The 19,510-nt window shown below is 34.7% G+C and overlaps 1 non-coding gene across 1 annotated transcript; it reads right to left on the minus strand.

Moving 5' to 3' along the window:
- Positions 1 to 19,018: 19,018 nt before the first annotated feature.
- LOC128295731 (small nucleolar RNA R71) lies at positions 19,019 to 19,125 on the minus strand. The gene has a single exon (XR_008286290.1). It is a non-coding gene; the product is annotated as a small nucleolar RNA R71 (small nucleolar RNA).
- Positions 19,126 to 19,510: the final 385 nt, after the last annotated feature.

Consider the following 19,510-nt stretch of genomic DNA (forward strand, 5'->3'; position numbering starts at 1 on the left):
AAAAAGTACATTATCAGGCCTCCGTCTTAGTGAATTAGATTCATAAACAATTATTAGAAATATTTATAACTCTAGTAGCGTGTCTAATTATGTTTTAATTAGGCGAATTTAATTTAATTTGGAGAAAATAGAAAAAGGATTAAATTGAATTAAGGATAAAAGTTGAATTATAAAACAATAGAAAGTAAAAAGGGCTAAAATGGAAATTAAATCATTTTGCTATAGTTGAGGAAGCATAAGAGAATAAAATCTAAGCTTTTATTTGTTTTAAATTATATAATTAATGATATATAAATATAATTTATATAATATGAATTTATGATAATTAAAATATAATGATATTATATTATTAAATAAATTTATACCAATTGTGTGGATATGATAAAATACATGTGTAATGCTTGTATTTATACAATTGTAAAATATGTGTATATTTTATTAAATAATAAGTAAAAGATATTTATTAATTATTAATTAAATTATTATATTATAAGATTTTTATTTAATAAATTAATTAGATTAAGACAAATGTATGGTATACAATTAATACAATTTATACATGTGTAAAAATTATATTAGTACAATTGTAAAATAAATAATTAAATTACTTATTATTTAAGTTAAAGATATTTATTAAATTAAATAATTAAATTATATGATTTTTGTATAATAAACAAATTGAATAATGACAATAGTAATAAGAATATTAGTACATTTGTTATAAAATAATTTGTTTACTTAATATTAAAGTAATAGATAATTAGAATTAAATTATTAATATAAAACAAATAAAATAAAATAAATAAAAGTAAATAGAATAAAACGAAATAAAAGAAAAATAAACAAAAGCCAACAAACAAACAGAATAAGAAACAGAGAGCATTTGAAAAATAGGGGAAGAAAAGGGAAAGAAAAGAAAAAGAGGAAAATTGGAATTTTAAAGCTTCAAGTTTGTTTGCTAACAAGGAAAACAAGGCATCGACATTCAAAGGAAAAGAAAAGATCGTTGAGGAGTAAACTCATTTTCCGGGTTTGTATTACTATAACTCAAACTATTTATTAAATGTATATTGAATTTATAGTTATGGAATAATTAAGATAAGGTAAGTATTATATTTGAAATTAAATGTGAGTATGAGTGAAAATTAATTTGTATATGAATTAATATAATAGATGTTTGAATTGATTGAGTATTGAAAATTTTTGTGGAAATGAAATTGAAATTGGAAAAGTAAAATAATACCCTATTAACTTGTCGGACTAGATTTGATACAAATGGCATGCCATTGGATTTGTGACGTGATGAGGAGATCTATAGTTTGGCCGAGAAGATGTTTCTGTTATTATATACTTCGGTTCATCTGAAGAGGCATTTAATGCCTGATTGGTGTGTTTGAGAGGATATGATATACTGGTGTGTTTGGGAGGCTATATTATACTGGTGTGTTATGGAGGATTTATAATATTCCGGCTGTGTTTGGGCTGGATATTCTGGTGTGTTTGGGTGGAATCCGCGTATCTGTCAGAGTCCGAGCCTTGTTAAGAGGGTAAATAATTGAAATAAAATTTTGAAAATGAGATTAATTGTTTTGACACTATTGAAAAGTATGAGAAAGACTGTGTGAGTTAAATTATGAATTGAGTTAGTATGTGAAAAATAAAATATGAATTTAAAAGTTATGAAGTAATATAAATATATATATAATTAGTTTAAATGATTATAAAGTTTATGGTTGATGTTTTTAATTTATTAATGTTAAATAGTTTTGATTTATAGTAATACCACTGAGTATGAAATACTCAGCGTACGGTTGTTTCCGTGCGTAGGTCATTAGAGTTTAGAATCCATTCCAGCATCCAAAACAAACCTGACTCTAACAAGAAGATTTGCTGATGTATTTCTTCCTTTTGTTAAGTGGTATGTACTAGGTAGTTGAATATGAATTATGTATATATATTTAAGTTAAATGATTTTGGTTGTATATAAATGATTATAATGTTTTGGATTATGAATATGATATAAAGTTATGAAATGGTAAATTTGGTATTAAATAATTGAAATGAAATAAAAGTTATTAATTATACATATATACTAACATGTTATATTGTTTAAACTAAGGTATGAAATTATTATTTTGATAAAAATTGGATGTATTTGAGTATACCTAATCATTGGTTGGAGTGTTGATATTGGATTGTTTTGGGTTTGAAGTTTGCAAGGGTTTTTATGTAAAAATAAGCAGAAATGCAGTCGAAATTTTTATAAAAAAAAATTACGAAAAATTTTCGGAGAATTCGAACAGGTTCCATTTCACTTTTAATTTACGTTTTGGCTTCAAGCATCTATTATTAGGACTTAACTATTAAATTGTACTATGAATGTTATTTTATTTGTGAATTATTTGTAAGTTGTCTGATATGTCTGGTAATGCCTCATAATCCTATTTCAGCGACGGTTTAGGGTTAAGGGGTGTTACAATTATTGGTATCAGAGCTATCAGGTTTAGCCGATTCTTGGGTTAAATCGAGTTCGAAAGTGAGTCTAATAGTACATGCCATTTTTGAGTCGAAATTGAGTCGGGATTTTTGGATGCTGACCTATTTGTTTGTTTCTGTTTTATAGATTAAAGATGTCAGATGAAAGAATAGAAGATACCGATCAGGAAATGTATACTGGTGATGAAGAGTCGTATGGATTAGATGAAACCGAGTCTGTAACACTTAGCATAAATCCTGTAAGAAATCAACCACCTAAAGTTGATAGAAGAAATGATGGAGATGATTCTGATATATTGAGAAAAATTGCTGATGCACTACCAAGTGTAGCGGAAACTGTTCTACTACGACTTCAGTTCCAACTCAAAGATGGGCCTCGATAAAGGAATTGAGAAAGTATGGTGCCACTGAATTTATGGGTTTGAAAGGAGTTGATCCGTCTGCAACTGAAAAATGGATGGAGTCGACTAAAAGAATTTTACAACAATTAGATTGTACCCTCCGAGAGTGTTTGATTTGTGCTGTATCGTTGCTATAAGGAGAAGATTACTTATGGTGGGAATCATTGGTTCGACATTTACCAGAGAATCAGATAACTTGGGATCTATTTCATAAAGAGTTTCAAAAGAAATATATCGGAGAAATGTATATCGAAGACAAGAAACATGAGTTTTTGACGTTACAACAGGGTGACATGTCAGTAATAGATTATGAGAGGGAATTCTTGAGACTCAGCAGATATGCCTTAGAGTTTATTCCAACTGAAGTTGACAGTCGTAAGAGATTTTTACGGGGTCTTCGAGATGAAATCAAATTACAGTTGGTATCTCAACGTATTACTGAAATGGTAGACTTGATTGAGTGAGCTAAAATGGTAGAACAAGTGTTGGGATTCAATAAAAAGATTGAAAGTGTTCGACCAGCTGGGAAGCGTATAGGAACTACCACTTCGAATCCTCAGCCAAAAAGACCAAAAGAATCTCAGGGTGGTTGGAGATTCAGTTTTAGATCGGACAGAGGTGGAAGAAGCAGGGGTAAACAGATGGCAATATCTACTGGTAGTGTGAGAGGTCCATCTCGAAGTATAGAAATTCTAGACTATGAGCACTGCAGAAAGAAACATTTAGGTGAATGTTGGAGGATAAGCTGACGATGTTTTCAATGTGGGTCTATAGATCATTTCATCCGAGATTGTCTGAAAAGTGAAAGTGCCACACCTAAAGCATCTCAAATATCAGTGCCTACTGCTCGTGGCAGAGGATCTGTAGGGGTGGTTCTGTGTCTAGAAGTGGAGGTGTCAGAAGAAACAGTGATATAGTTACACAATAGTCAGAGGCTAGAGCGCTGGCCAGACCATACATAGTTCGGACCCGTGAGGAGGGTGATGCACATGATGTTGTTACAGGTATATTTCTATTGTATTCTGAGCCTATTTATGCTTTAATTGATCCGGGTTCGTCACACTCATATATAAATTCAAAACTAGTCGAGTTAGGAAAGCTAGAATCTGAAATGTCTAGAGTTTCTATAGAAGTGTCTAGCCCTTTGGGACAAACGGTGTCAGTAGATAGAGTGTGTCGGAGGTGCCCGTTAATAATACATGATAAAATGTTTCCTGTGGATTTTTTGATCATGCCTTTTCGTGATTTTGATATCATTTTGGGTATGGACTGGTTATATGAACATGGGGTAGTTTTGGATTGCTATGAAAAGAGGTTTAGTATTCAAACAAAAAATGGGGACAGAATTGAAGTGAGCGGCATCAGCACCAGTGGTACGACACGTATCATTTCAGCGATGAAGGCTAATAAATTACTGCAGCAGGTTTGTTCAGCATACTTCGCATATATTATTAATTCTGATTCAGTTTGGACTCAGTGCAGTCAAATTAGGACTGTATGCGAGTTTTCAGATGTATTCCCAGAAGAACTACCGAGCTTACCACCTGATAGAGAGGTTGAATTTGCTATTGAGGTGTATCCAGGTACAACACCAATTTTTATACCTTCGTACCGAATGTCACCTACTGAAATGAATGAGTTGAAAGTACAATTGCAAGATTTACTAGATCGAGGCTTCATCCGACCAAGTATTTCACCCTGGGGAGCTCCAGTATTATTTTTTAAAAAGAAAGATGGTTCTATGTGGTTATGTATTGATTATCGACAGTTGAATAAAGTGACGATCAAGAACCGGTATTAGTTGCCTCGTATAGATAATTTGTTTGATCAGCTTAAGGGAGCTTTAGTATTTTCAAAAATTGATTTGAGATCCGGGTATTATCAGTTGAAGGTGAAGTAAAGTAATGTGCCTAAGACTGCCTTCCGTACTCGTTATGGCCATTATGAATTTTTGGTGATGTTGTTTGGGTTGACCAACGCCCCAGCTACTTTCATGGATTTGATGAACCACATTTTCCAGCCGTATTTAGATCAGTTCGTAGTGGTTTTTATTGATGATATATTGGTATATTCGAAGAAAAGGGCAAAACATGATCAGCATCTTCAAATAGTTCTACAGATTTTGCGAGAAAAACAGTTGTATGGGAAATTGAGTAAATGTGAATTCTAGTTATCTGATGTGGTATTTTTAGGACATGTAGTATCTGCTAACGGGATTAGAGTTGATCCGAAGAAGATTGAAGCAATTGTTCAGTGGAAGGCGCCAAAGAATGTATCAGAGGTGCGCAGTTTTCTCGGTTTAGCTATCTATTACAGGAGGTTTGTAAATGGATTCTCAAAGATAGCGCTGCCAATGACTAAACTACTGCAGAAGAATGTTCCTTTTATCTGGGATGATCAGTACCAGAAGAGTTTTGAAACTTTGAAGCAAATGTTGACAGAGGCACCGGTATTAACATTACCAGAGTCGGGGAAAGATTTTGTTGTGTATAGTGATGCTTCTCTGAGCGACTTGGGCTGTGTATTGATGCAAGAAGGGAAGGTCATAACTTATGCATCTCAATAGTTAAAACTACATGAATGTAATTACCCGACGCACGACTTGGAGCTAGCTGCAGTAATTTTTGCTTTAAAGATTTGGAGGCATTACCTATATGGTGAAAAATGCTACATTTACACAGATCATAAAAGTCTTAAATATCTTCTGTCGAAGAAGGAGTTGAATTTAAGACAAAGACGGTGGATCGAGCTTCTAAAATATTATGATTGTGTTATAGACTATCATCCGGGAAAAACAAATGTAGTAGCAGATGCATTGAGCAGAAAAGCTGCAATTGAATTACGAGCAATGTTTGCTCGGCTCAGTGTTAATGATGATGGGAGCTTGTTAGCTGAGTTAAGGGTTAAGCTGATGATGTTTGATCAGATTAGAGCAGCTCAGATGAAAGATGATAGATTATTGAAGAAAAGAGAGATTGTTTAGAATGGTACAACTGAGAGTTTTAGTATTGACAAGCATGATTGTTTGAGGTTTCAAAACCGGATTTGTGTTCCAGCTACTTCTGAACTAAAAGAGTTAATTCTTCGAGAAGCACACGATGGCACCTTTGCATTGCATCCTGGTGGAACAAAAATGTATCGTGATTTACGGGAGCTTTATTGGTGTCAGGGATGAAAAAAGATATAGTTGAATATGTCAGTAAATGTTTGACATGTCAGCGAATAAAGGCTGAACATCAGATACCGACAGGTTTACTTCAGCCTATTAGTATTCCTGAATGGAAATGGGATTGTGTTACTATGGATTTTGTTATGGGATTGCCATTGTCGGCAAGTAAGAAAAATGCCATTTGGGTGATAGTTGATGGACTTACTAAGTCTGCTCATTTCATAGCAGTCAGGACTGATTGGTCTTTACAGAAACTTGCTGAGATTTATATCTGAGAAATTGTGAGATTGCATGGTATTCAGGTATCAATAATTTCTGATCGTGATCCATGATTTATATCGAGATTTTGTAGGCAATTGCATGATTCTCTAGGTACCAGACTTAATTTTAGTACTGCATTTCATCCACAAACCGACGGGCAATCAGAACAGGTCATTCAAATTTTAGAAGACATGCTTCGGGCTTGCATTATTGACTTTGAATCAGGTTGGGAACGATATCTACCACTAGCAGAATTTGTTTATAATAATAGTTTCCAATCCAGCATTCAGATGGCCCCGTATGAAGCTTTGTATGGGCGAAGGTGTTGATCACCAGTATGTTGGATAGAATTGAATGAGAACAAAATAGTTGGGCCAGAATTAATTCAAGAGACAAAAGAAATGGTTAAAAAGATCAGAGATAGGTTGAAAACAGCTTTTGACAGACAAAAATCTTATGCAGATCTGAAGCGACGAGATATAAAGTATTCTGTGGGTGATAAAGTGTTTCTAAAGGTATCACATTGGAATAAATTTTTAAGATTTGGTCGCAAAGGAAAATTAAGTCCTCGTTACATTGGATTGTATGAAGTAGTTGAAAGAATCGGACCAGTTGCTTATCGATTAGCTTTACCTCCAGAGCTTTAGAAGATTCACGATGTTTTTCATGTTTCTATGCTTCGGAGATATGGATCAAATCCTTCCCATGTTATTTCTACTGAAGACATTGAGATTCAATCAGATTTGTCCTACGAAGAGGAGCCGATCCAAATATTAACTTGGGAAATAAAAGAGCTGAGAAATAAATGAATTCCATTAGTGAAAGTGTTATGGAGAAATCATGGGGTGGAAGAAGCAACTTGGGAACTAGAAGAGATAATGAAAGCTCAATATCCTCATCTTTTCTTAGGTAAATTTTGAGGACGAAATTTATTTAGGGGGGAAGAAATGTAATGACCCAAAATTCACAGGCATCGAAAAAGTACATTATCAGGCCTCCGTCTTAGTGAATTAGATTCATAAACAATTATTAGAAATATTTATAACTCTAGTAGCGTGTCTAATCACGTTTTAATTAGGCGAATTTAGTTTAATTTGGAGAAAATAGAAAAAGGATTAAATTGAATTAAGGATAAAAGTTGAATAATAGAACAATAGAAAGTAAAAAGGGCTAAAATGACAATTAAGCCAATTTGCTATAGTTGAGGCGGCATAAGAGAATATAATCTAAGCTTTTATTTGTTTTAGATTATATAATTAATAATATATAAATATAATTTATATAATATGAATTTATGATAATTAAAATATAATGATATTATATTATTAAATAAATTTATACCAGTTGTGTGGATATGATAAAATACATGTGTAATGCTTGTATTTATACAATTGTAAAATATATGTATATTTTATTAAATAATAAGTAAATGATATTTATTAATTATTAATTAAATTATTATATTATAAGATTTTTATTTAATAAATTAATTAGATTAAGACAAATGTATGGTATACAATTAATACAATTTATACATGTGTAAAAATTATATTAGTACAATTGTAAAATAAATAATTAAATTACTTATTATTTAAGTTAAAGATATTTATTAAATTAAATAATTAAATTATATGATTTTTGTATAATAAACAAATTGAATAATGACAATAGTAATAAGAATATTAGTACATTTGTTATAAAATAATTTGTTTACTTAATATTAAAGTAATAGATAATTAGAATTAAATTATTAATATAAAACAAATAAAATAAAATAAATAAATAAAAAGTAAATAGAATAAAACGAAATAAAAGGAAAAAGAAACAAAAGCCAACAAACAAACAGAATAAGAAACAGAGAGCATTCGAAAAACAGGGGAAGAAAAGGGAAAGAAAAAAAAAGGGGAAAATTGGGATTTTAAAGCTTCAAGTTTGTTTGCTAACAAGGAAAACGAGGCATCGGCATCCAAAGGAAAAGAAAAGATCGTTGAGGAGTAAACTCGTATTCCGGGTTTGTATTACTATAACTCAAACTATTTATTAAATGTATATTGAATTTATAGTTATGGAATAATTAAGATAAGGTAAGTATTATATTTGAAATTAAATATGAGTATGTGTGAAAATTAATTTGTATATGAATTAAGATAATAGATGTTTGAATTGATTGAGTATTGAAAATTTTTGTGGAAATGAAATTGAAATTGGAAAAGTAAAATAATACCCTATTAACTTGTCGGGATAGATTTGATACAAATGGCATGCCATTGGATTTGTGACGTGATGAGGAGATTTGTAGTTTGGCCAACTTGATGTTTTTGTTATTATATACTTCGGTTTATCCGAAGAGGCATTTAATGCCTTATTGGTGTGTTTGAGAGGATATGATATACTGGTGTGTTTGGGAGGCTATATTATACTGGTGTGTTATGGAGGATTTATAATATTCCGGTTGTGTTTGGGATGAATATTTTGGTGTGCTTGGGTGGAATCCACGTATCTGTCAGAGTCCGAGCCTTGTTAATAGGGTAAATAATTGAAATAAAATTTTGAAAATGAGATTAATTGTTTTGGCACTATTGAAAAGTATGAGAAAGAATGTATGAGTTAAATTATGAATTGAGTTAGTATGTGAAAAATAAAATATGAATTTAAGAGTTATGAAGTAATATAAATATATATAATTAGTTTAAATGATTATAAAGTTTATGGTTGATATTTTTAATTTATTAATGTTAAATAGTTTTGATTTATAGTAATACCACTGAGTATGAAATACTCAGCGTAGGTTGTTTCCGTGCGTAGGTCATTAGAGTTTCGGATCCGTTCTAGCATCCAAAACAAGCCCGACTCCAACAAGAAGATTTTGGTGATGTATTTCTTCCTTTTGTTAAGTGGCATGTACTAGGTAGTTGAATATGAATTATGTATATACATTTAAGTTAAATGATTTTGGTTGTATATAAATGATTATAATGTTTTGGATTATGAATATGATATAAAGTTATGAAATGGTAAATTTGGTATTAAATAATTGAAATGAAATAAAATTTATTAATTATACATATATACTAACATGTTATATTGTTTAAACTAAGGTATTAAATTATTATTTTGATAAAAATTGGATGTATTTGAGTATACCTAATCATTGGTTGGAGTATTGATATTGGATTGTTTTGGGTTTGAAGTTTGCAGGGGGTTTTATGTAAAAATAAGCAGAAATGCTGTCAAAATTTTTATAAAAAAATTTATGAAAAATTTCCGAAGAATTCGAACAAGTTCTATTTCACTTTTAATTTACGTTTTGGCTTCGAGCATCTATTATTGGGACATAACTATTAAATTATACTATGAATGTTATTTTATTTGTGAATTATTTGTAAGTTGTCTGATATATCTGGTAATGCCTCGTAGCCCTATTCCAGCGACGGTTTAGGGTTAAGGGGTGTTACACGATCCTTCCTCAAACCTCACACACTTATCATCGTTAGACAATACCAGAGCCTGCGCATACCTACTTAGCCTCAAAAACTCGGCCTCATACTCAGCCACAGATCGTTCACCTTGAACCAGACTCATAAACTAGTAGTAGCAAGCCTCCACATAACTCGCCCCCACATGCTTACTCGAGAAGGCATTCTTGAAATAATCCCAGTTAACCTATTCGGGTTGAGCAGCTTGCTCAATCATCAACCACCATTGATAGGCTTCCTCTCGAAACAAGGAAACATCACTATTCAATTTTTGAGTGGGAGTGCAATCGATATCGATCATAATATGTTTAGTGGCCTCTAGCCAATATTTAGCAATAGTAGGGGCAGCTCCAGTGATGCCCCGAAAAAGCTCAGTACCATTCGACCGAAGTCGTTCAGTTCCCTAACCTTGGCCTCTAGATCCAGAATAGGTCTTAGCAACCGTATCCAATGCTCGTATCATGGCCTTGGATAGTGCGTCGTCCCCAGCTATCGGAGTTTGAGACCCCGTCTCAGTAGGAGTACCAACGGTCTCGCTGGTCTTCAGATTGGACATACTGCCCATAGAGGATGACTCTATTCGAGCTCCTCCTTAGCATCTACGACACCCATGAGGCCCACGTCCATGATTACCACACGAACTCATATTATCAGTTTACCTACAAAGTCAGAAGTGCACAGATTAGTTCTGGGGCTTTAGCATAGTGTTTCTACCAGTTAATATCAGAGTATTTAACCAGATAACAGTTCAATCACTACAGTGTTTCCACCAATCATGCTTACGAAACAAAAATACTCACAGGTTTAGTGTTGGAGGCTCGACCATTACAAAAATCAGTTTTCAAAATGACTTTGATATCTTATTTTCATTTAACCACCTTTTAACACACATTATGAACCCAAAACACAGCCTGAGTGTTAACTAACTTGGCTCCAATACCACTAAATGTAACACCCCAAACTCGGCCTAGGTTTTAAGGCCAAGTCCAAAGAGTTACATTAACATTGCTAGGAAACCAACTTATATAAACATAATTAATGAATGTCTAACAAGTGATAACAGTCATAAACCCAGTCGAAAATCTACAATATTTAAAAGTCGTACTACGAAGAAATACTAAAATTATCAATAATTAAATGAATAGGTTGGCAAAACAGATTGACTGAGCTTTCGCCACGTTGACCCAACCAAGAAAATTCAGTCAACAATAAAATGAGTCAAGAACTTAGTGTATAACTGAATAGGTTCAACTGCACAATCATAATAATTATTTCTTGAATCTCATATGCCAATTAGATTCAGAGAATATCCAGTACAGATTTAATGAATCAGTTATATGTCAGAACAATTCCAATTCATATACAATATAGACCAGAAACAAGTGCGATTGTTATTACCCCCATCCGCTACACACTATCTCTGACCATCCCAATAGAACATTAATGGCATTTAATACCCATCCACCTTTACACACCGAATAGTGTCAATCCAACACGTCTAATGAGATACAGACTAGATGCATAATTGAAATGCGAAAAAAAGGTCAAATTCTCATATAATCATGGCTTAGCCATTGAATCAGAACAGAGCACTTCCTCATTTACAAAATTCCCATCCCATGCAAATGAAGATTATAGATATCAAGAATGTATACACAGTCGTTTAAATTCAATTTACATTAATATACTCAATACCTCGGTCTCAAATCATTAGTCAACATTCATACGGTCTAATTCAGATCATAAATACACGGAAGGCTTACGTTCACGGTGTAACACCCCGAACCCGAGACCGTTGCCGGTGTCGGACACGAGGGGTTAACAAGCCAAAACCACTTATGGCGCCGACCAATTTGACATTCCCAGGCAAGCTGGAAAACTGCGTCTGATTTTGCCCCCTGAACTCGAAAAGATTCACGATGTCTTTCATGTTTCGATGCTTCGACGCTATAGATCTGATCCATCGCACGTGATTAGTCCATCGGAGGTTGAAATTCAAGCCAATATGAGTTATGAGGAAGAACCAATTCGTATCCTATCACGTGAAGTGAAAGAGTTGCGAAACAAGCGGGTTTCGCTAGTGAAAGTGTTATGGCTCAAACACGGGATAGAAGAAGCTACTTGGGAAACCGAGAACTCTATGAAAGAGCGATACCCAACCCTATTTACCGGTAAGATTTTCGGGGACGAAAATTTCTTAAGTGGGGGAGAGTTGTGACAGCCCAAAATTGACCCTAGTCGGAATGTGGTTTCGGGACCACAAAACCGAGGCATAAAAATAATTTAAAATTTATTTTGATGCCTATAATATGTGTGTGCTCATGTGTGACATTTTTTGGTGATTGATTTAGTGTTATAAAGGTGAATTTCACTAGAAAGGACTTAGTAGTGAACTTTGAAAGTACGATAGGGAATTGTGTGATGACTAATTAAAGCATGCATGCAAAACAATGGACTTGCATGTCAAATTCCCCTTTTTATAGGTGGTGGCCGGCCATGGCAAGGAATTATGGGCAAAGAAAACATGTTATGACATGTTTTGTTAATGCATGATGTATTAAGTGATAAAATAATTAGATGTGGGAAGAGAAATAAAAAAATGTGTGTGAGAGTGTAGCAATCCCCATTGCCGTGCAAGTGAAAGAAAAACAAAAAAATTGTTCATCCTTGTTCTCTCCTTCTTTTGGCCGAAAATTCTAAGAGGAAGAAGAGATTTTTGCTTCATTTTCTTTGTTTAGAAGAGATCTAGAAGGAGATTTGGCTAAACTTGCATCAAGATTAAGGTATGTATGAGGTTGTGTTATGAGTTTCATGCATGTTTTAGTTGCTAACTTGATGTTCATGTTAGCCATGGTTCAAATCCTTGTTATGCCATGGGAATGGTATTTGGCCAAAGTTGTTATTGTGTTAAAGCCATTGCATGCTAAATGTGAAGCTTGCTAATGATGCATGCAATGATGGATTGTCTACTCTTGAAATTTCTTTGTAGCAATCTTGAGTAAGACATTGAGTTTTCTTTTTTGTTTAACCATGACCGAAGTTGAAAGGGCATGATTGTGATGTATTCGCCATGAAGCATTCATGAGCATGGTTTATGCTTCTTGCATGTTAGTTAAAATTTGTGCTTTGGATGGTTATGGACACCTTGAAATTCGGCCTTGCACCTATATGTGTATATATGTTTGCACATGATATTTTGGTGATGAAGAAAGTGATAAATATGTTCGTTTAAAGAAGAAATTTGTTGAAGAATGTTGTGAAATCTGCATGTACATTCGGCCTAGTACATGTATAGGGTGAAAAACCTTGAAATTATTTTTGATTTTGTGTATTTATGACCATGTATAATCGGCCACATGAGTAATTTGAGCACTTGATGTTATGTTAAAATTCTTGAGCTTAAATATATGGATGTATGTATATGTGGCCATATAATGGCGTTTTGGTTCAAAGGTTGAATGATAAATTATAATAAAGTGAGATGATATGAGATGCCGAATGTGATTGACTAGTAAACATTATTGAGAAAAATATTGAATACTTCTACTTGTATTCGTTAAGCTCAAGAGCAAAGGGGAGCTAAATCCGATAAAGGGAAGGAAAAAGTGATCGAATAGCCGTTGAAGCCGTTCGACAACATCCGAGGTAAGTCCTCAAGAAATGACCCTACTCAATTACGTGAAATGAAATATGGATGTGTAATGATTATTGATTTATGTGTGTATGAGTATTTGAATGATACCCGGCTAAGTCCCAAGGCGATTATGCTAGTGATATGTTTGTGTTTGAGCCTTAGTAACGAAAACGAAACATGGATGTGTAATGACTATTGATGTATGTGTGTGCATGAGCAATTAAATGATATCCGGCTAAGTCCCAAGACATTTATGCTAGTAGTTAAATCCGGTTAAGACCAAGGCAATTATGCTAGTGACTAAATCCGGGCTAAGACACGAAGGCATTCGTGCAAGTTGTTAAATCCGGGCTAATACCGAAGGCATTTGTACAAGTCGTTCTATCCGGCTAAGACCAAGGCATTCGTGCATGTGGTTATATCCGGTTGTATTCAAGAAGCTTGGGCTGAAGGTGAGCGTTGGTTGCTGTAATAAATTTAATTAGTACGCTCGAAAAGCCCAAAGGATAAGGTATGTTTATATGTGCATTGGAAAAGTCGATATGTTTGAGTAACATTCGCTCAATCGACTAACGAATTTTCAGCTATTGAATTGGTTGATATCTTGTGACAGATACAATGATGAAGTGTGAAGTAAGTATGATTATGTGAATGTGTATTAATGAAATGATTCATTTGGCTATGTGAATGTAATGCTTTAGTTAAAGCTGATTTTATTGCTTGAGACTTACTAAGCATAAAAATGCTTACCCGCTGCTTTGGCTCTCTCGCTTTATAGATTTTGTTCGTTAGCGATCGGATACGGGATCATTGAAGTCAAGTCATCCACACTATCAAAGCCTCCATTTTGGTATAATTTTGGTTGAACTTTGAAATGGCATGTATAGGACTACCCTTGTTGGTTCAAATGTGTTGTGATGTACATGTGTACGGCCATGCGAAAATGGCTCAGAGAAGTAAAGTACGAACTTAGACCATTCGTGATTTGTATATATATATATGGTTTCATGATGTGATTATGGATTGGAAATGGGAGTGTTGGTCACATGATCAGCCATTGGAATGGCTAAAATGATCATAGGTGAACCTATGTATGGCAAGACTAGTTGGTTCATGGAGACTACAAAATAGGTAAGACCTACCTTAAAAACAGGTGCTGCCAGCTGCAGTGACGGGAATGTGAAAAATCACCAAAAATTTTAGGGATGGTATTAAATAGTGAAAGAATTATGTAAATGAACCTTGATGAGTCTACTTTCATATGGAAGAAACGAAACGGTCATGGGAGTTACGTGTTAAGAGATATTAAAGTTATCGTGAGACAGGGCCAGAACAGTTTCTGGGTCCCCTGTCGCGACTTTGAAAATTTACCATAAATTATCCAGAATGAATTAGAAGTCATTCCTAATATGTGCAGATTCCTTTTTGAGTCTAGTTTCATTAGAAACAAACGGCATCAGTATTGAAACCCTGTACAGAGAGATATTCAAGTTGTAACGCGCGAAGGTCAGTGTAGTCGACCCCTGTAACATGGGTGACTTTAACTAATAAACTGTACCAATTGGCCCGACCAAAAATTCTAAAAATAAATTCATGGATGGATATATGAGTCTAAATTCAGGGAAAATTTACGGAATCAGTTTCCGAGTTGTGAAACTCGAGATATGCTTTTTAAGGCGACAGCAACGCAGTTTTCCAGCTTGCCTGGAATGTCAAATTGGTCGGTGCCATAAGTGGTTTTGGCTTGTTAACCCCTCGTGTCCGACACCGGCAACGGTCTCGGGTTCGGGGTGTTACAATTTTATTGGCTTCGCACATTCATACACATCTTTGTTTCAATTTCATAACAAAACTTTTATGCACAATTCACTTAACAAAAATATCAATTTCGGCTCAATGGCCACATACAAGGGCACAATTTCGATTGCTTATTACTTCATCCAATCGAATCAAAATCTAAGTTTCGATACTCGAAAACTTACTAAGCATAAATTGCTTACTCCGTTTCTTTGTTTCTCTGTTTATAGATTTTGCTCGTTAGCGATCGGATTCGGGATCATAGAAGTTGAAGTCAAGCACACTATCAAAGCCCTTTTTGGTACTCCTTTAGTTGAGTTTTGGATATGGCATGTATAGGACTACCCTCGGTTGTTTTTAAGTACTTTGTGATGTATATGTGTGCGGCCATGCGAAAATGGTTCGTAAAAGTGGAGTATGGAATTTGACCATATGTGGTTTGTAATTATATTTGATTTCATGATGTGATTATGGTTTGGAATGAGAGAGTTGGTCACATGATCAGCCATTGGAATGGCTAAATATGATCATATGTGGACCTAAGTATGACTAGACTATAGTTGGTCCATGGGAACTACAATATAGGTAAAGCCTACCTTAAAAACAGAGGCTGCCAGCTGCAGTGACGTGGATGTGAAAAATCACCAAACTTTGTAGGAATGGTTTTAAATAGTGAATAAATTATTCAATCGAACCTTGACGAGTCTATTTTCATATGAAAGTAACAAAACGATCATATGAACAGTATACCGAGAGATATTAAAGTTCTCGTGAGACAGGACCAGAACGGTTTCTGGGTCCCCTGTCGTGACTTTGAAAATTTACCATAAATTATCCAGAATGAATTAGAAGTCATACCTTATATGTGCAGATTTATTTTTGAGTCTAGTTTCATTAGAAACAAACAGCATCAGTATTGAAACCCTGTATAGAGAGATATTCAAGTTGTAACACGCGAAGGTCAGTGTAGTCGACCCCTGTAACATGGGTGACTTTAACTAATAAACTGTACCAATTGGCCTGACCAAAAATTCTAGAAATAAATCCATGGATGGATATATGAGTCTAAATTCAGGGAAAATTTATGGAATCAGTTTCTGAGTTGTGAAACTCAAGATATGCTTTTTAAGGCGACAGCGACGCAGTTTTCCAGCTTGCCTGGGAATGTCAAATTGGTCGGCGCCATAAGTGGTTTTGGCTTGTTAACCCCTCGTGTCCGACACCGGCAACGGTCTCGGGTTCGGGGTGTTACACACGGTAGACGACGCTTACAGCCTCAACGATAAATTTCAAATCTAACCCACATGCCCATGGGGTTCCTCACGGCCTAGCACACGCCTGTGTAGCCACCATTGTGCCTCACACAACCTGACATATGCTCGTGTCTCTAGCCTGTGTGGTTTCTAAATCACAAACAGTGAGTTACACGGCCTGGACACAAGCCCATGTCTCTGGCCCGTATGGTTTCTAAATTACAAATAGTGAGTCACACGGCCTAGACACACGCTCCTGTCTCTGGCCCATGTGATCCTTACCTTGTAATCAGTGAGTTACATGACCTAGACACACGCTCATGTCCTTGGGCCGTGTGAACCTTGGACTAACATGCCGACACACGGCGTGGACACACGCCCGTATCCCGTGTTTGTGTGGCTCATTTTTGGTATATAGTGTGTTACATGGCCTAACACATGGCCTATCACACGACCTACCACACAGCCTAGCAGACGGCTGTGTGGCGTGACAGCATTTGAAATTTACAAAAACTTGGTGATAAACCGTAATTTATACATATTTTTATCCCATGCTTAGCACATTTATGGATGATTTCTCCTTAGATTTGGTGAATTCATTGCTCCTAATCCTTTAATTTAATGTTTTATACTTAGGTGAGCATAGGAGAGTAAAAAGAGCGAGAAACAGGCTGAAAACGAAGAAAATGGGCCAACGTGGGAAATCAACACGGCCTGAACTTCTTTACACAGGTATACCACACGGCCGTGTCTATTAAACAAACCCTGGCACGGTTTGAAGCACTCAAACACGGGCGTGTCCCTGTCGGGCCCAAGTCTAGTTCTAATCGAAAAAGGGCACTTTGCAAGGCTTGGAGGCATTCTAAAGCCTATTTAAACACACTAGAGGAGAAAAAAATAACACACACGGAGTAGGAAGCAAGGAATTACTCTAAGAAAGTCGATTGATCCATCTTAGAAGCCGGATTCACTTCAAGACTAAAGATCTCCCTTCAATTCCCTTCAAGAGTTCTTGGCTTTTCTTTATGTTTTGTTATCATTATTCTTTTGAGATGTTTTCTTTCATAAATATGAACTAAACTCCCCAAATACCTAAGGGGAATGAAACCTAAGACGGATCTTGTTATTATTACCTGAATTATATGATAAATATTTGATTTGTTCTTAATTATATGTTCTTAATTGATATTAATTTAAGTTTTGATGTGCTTATTTAGAGGAGCAAAAGTCCCTGCCTAAGAGTATATCTAACATAATTAAGCGGAGTTAATTGCACGCCTAGAGATAGGGTGACATAATTTTTCCGGATTAGGGTGATACCTAATAAGGGAATGCATAGATTGAGTTAATGTAACACTAGGGGTTTTAATTAGAAAAAGATTTCAATTAATCAACCTGGGGTTAGACATTGTTAGTCTCGAGAGAGATAATAATATAAATTAGGGATTTCTATAGATCAAATCAAATGAATAAATCGTCTAATTCAGAGTCAATAACAAGTGAAGTCTTTTCCCTTGGGTATTGTCCAAATCACTTAGTTTTCCAAAACGTTATTTCCCCAATTTACTTTTTGTGCATGCTTAGTTTAGTAATTAGTTTAGATAAAACAAACCCCTTTATTTTTAAGCTAGATAATAAAAAGAAAGTTAATACTAGTACTTTTAGTTCCTTTGGGTTCGACATCCCGATCTTACCATAAGCTATACTACTGTTCGATAAGGTGCGCTTGCCTTTGTCGTGATAATAGTTAGTTTTCAAGAACAGACAATTATAAATTCAAAACTTATCGCGATTTGTTCAATCAAGTTTTTGGCGTCGTTGCCGGGGAACTAAGATATTAGGAACACTTAATTTTTATTACTTTAGCCATTTATTTAATTGCAATTTAAATTTTATTTTGATTTTTGTTACTAAATTTTCTTTTTCCTTCTGGCAGGTTTTTATAGTTTATGACTAGAAGAAACCCGTCGGGACCATTGCTTTTTGAGAGTGAGATTGATCACATAGCCTGCAAAAATCGAAGAGAAATGAGGCGAAGCCTAAGATACACAGAGAAAGAGAAAGAGGACGATATTTCCACCACAACTGAGGAGATGGCTGAAAATCAAGAAAATCTAGTACCTCCTACTATTACTGCTGATCCAGTAAATCAGAATCTTGCTCCATACACTATGTATGATTCTGTTAAACCTACTTTAACAGGAACTGAGTCAAGTATAGTTAGGCCTGCTATTGCTGCAAATAATTTTGAACTAAAACCTAACACTATTTAAATGATACAATAGTTTGTTCAGTTTGATGGTTTGTAGAACGAGGACCCAAACACTCATTTGGCAAATTTTTTGGAATTCTGCAACACTTTTAAAATCAATGGCATTTCTGATGATGCCATTCGTCTTTGGTAATTTCCCTTTTCATTGAGGAATAAAGCTAAAAAGTGGTTGAACTCGTTACCACGAGGGTCAATCACTACTTGGGAACAAATGACCAAAAAATTTTTACTTCAATATTTTTCGCCGGCTAAAACAGCTAAGTTGAGGAATGATATCTCTTCTTTTGTGCAGATGGATATAGAAACACTCTATGATGCATGGGAGGGATATAAGGATCTATTGAGAAGGTGCCCTCACCATGGGTTACCTTTATGGTTGCAGGTTCAAACGTTTTACAACGGTGTGAACCCCTCAACAAGGTAACTTATTGATGCAGCTGCTAGTGGGACTATCCATAACAAAACACCTGAAGTGGCTTACGAATTTATTGAAGAGATGTCACTGAATAATTATTAGTGGCAAGTTATGAGGACAAAGACGATGAAAGCGGCCAGTGTTTTCAACCTCTATGCGGTTACTATGTTATCTAACCAGGTAGAATTTTTAAATAAAAAGATTGACGGTTTATGTGGTTCTACTCAAGTACATCCAGTGATGAGATGTGATTCAAATGGAGGAGGAGTACACACAGAATATCAATCCTTCAACCTTAGCACCAAGGAGGAACAAGTTCAATATATGGGTAACAAT

Source organism: Gossypium arboreum, chromosome 7, assembly GCF_025698485.1.
Source record: "Gossypium arboreum isolate Shixiya-1 chromosome 7, ASM2569848v2, whole genome shotgun sequence".
Lineage (NCBI taxonomy): Eukaryota > Viridiplantae > Streptophyta > Magnoliopsida > Malvales > Malvaceae > Gossypium > Gossypium arboreum.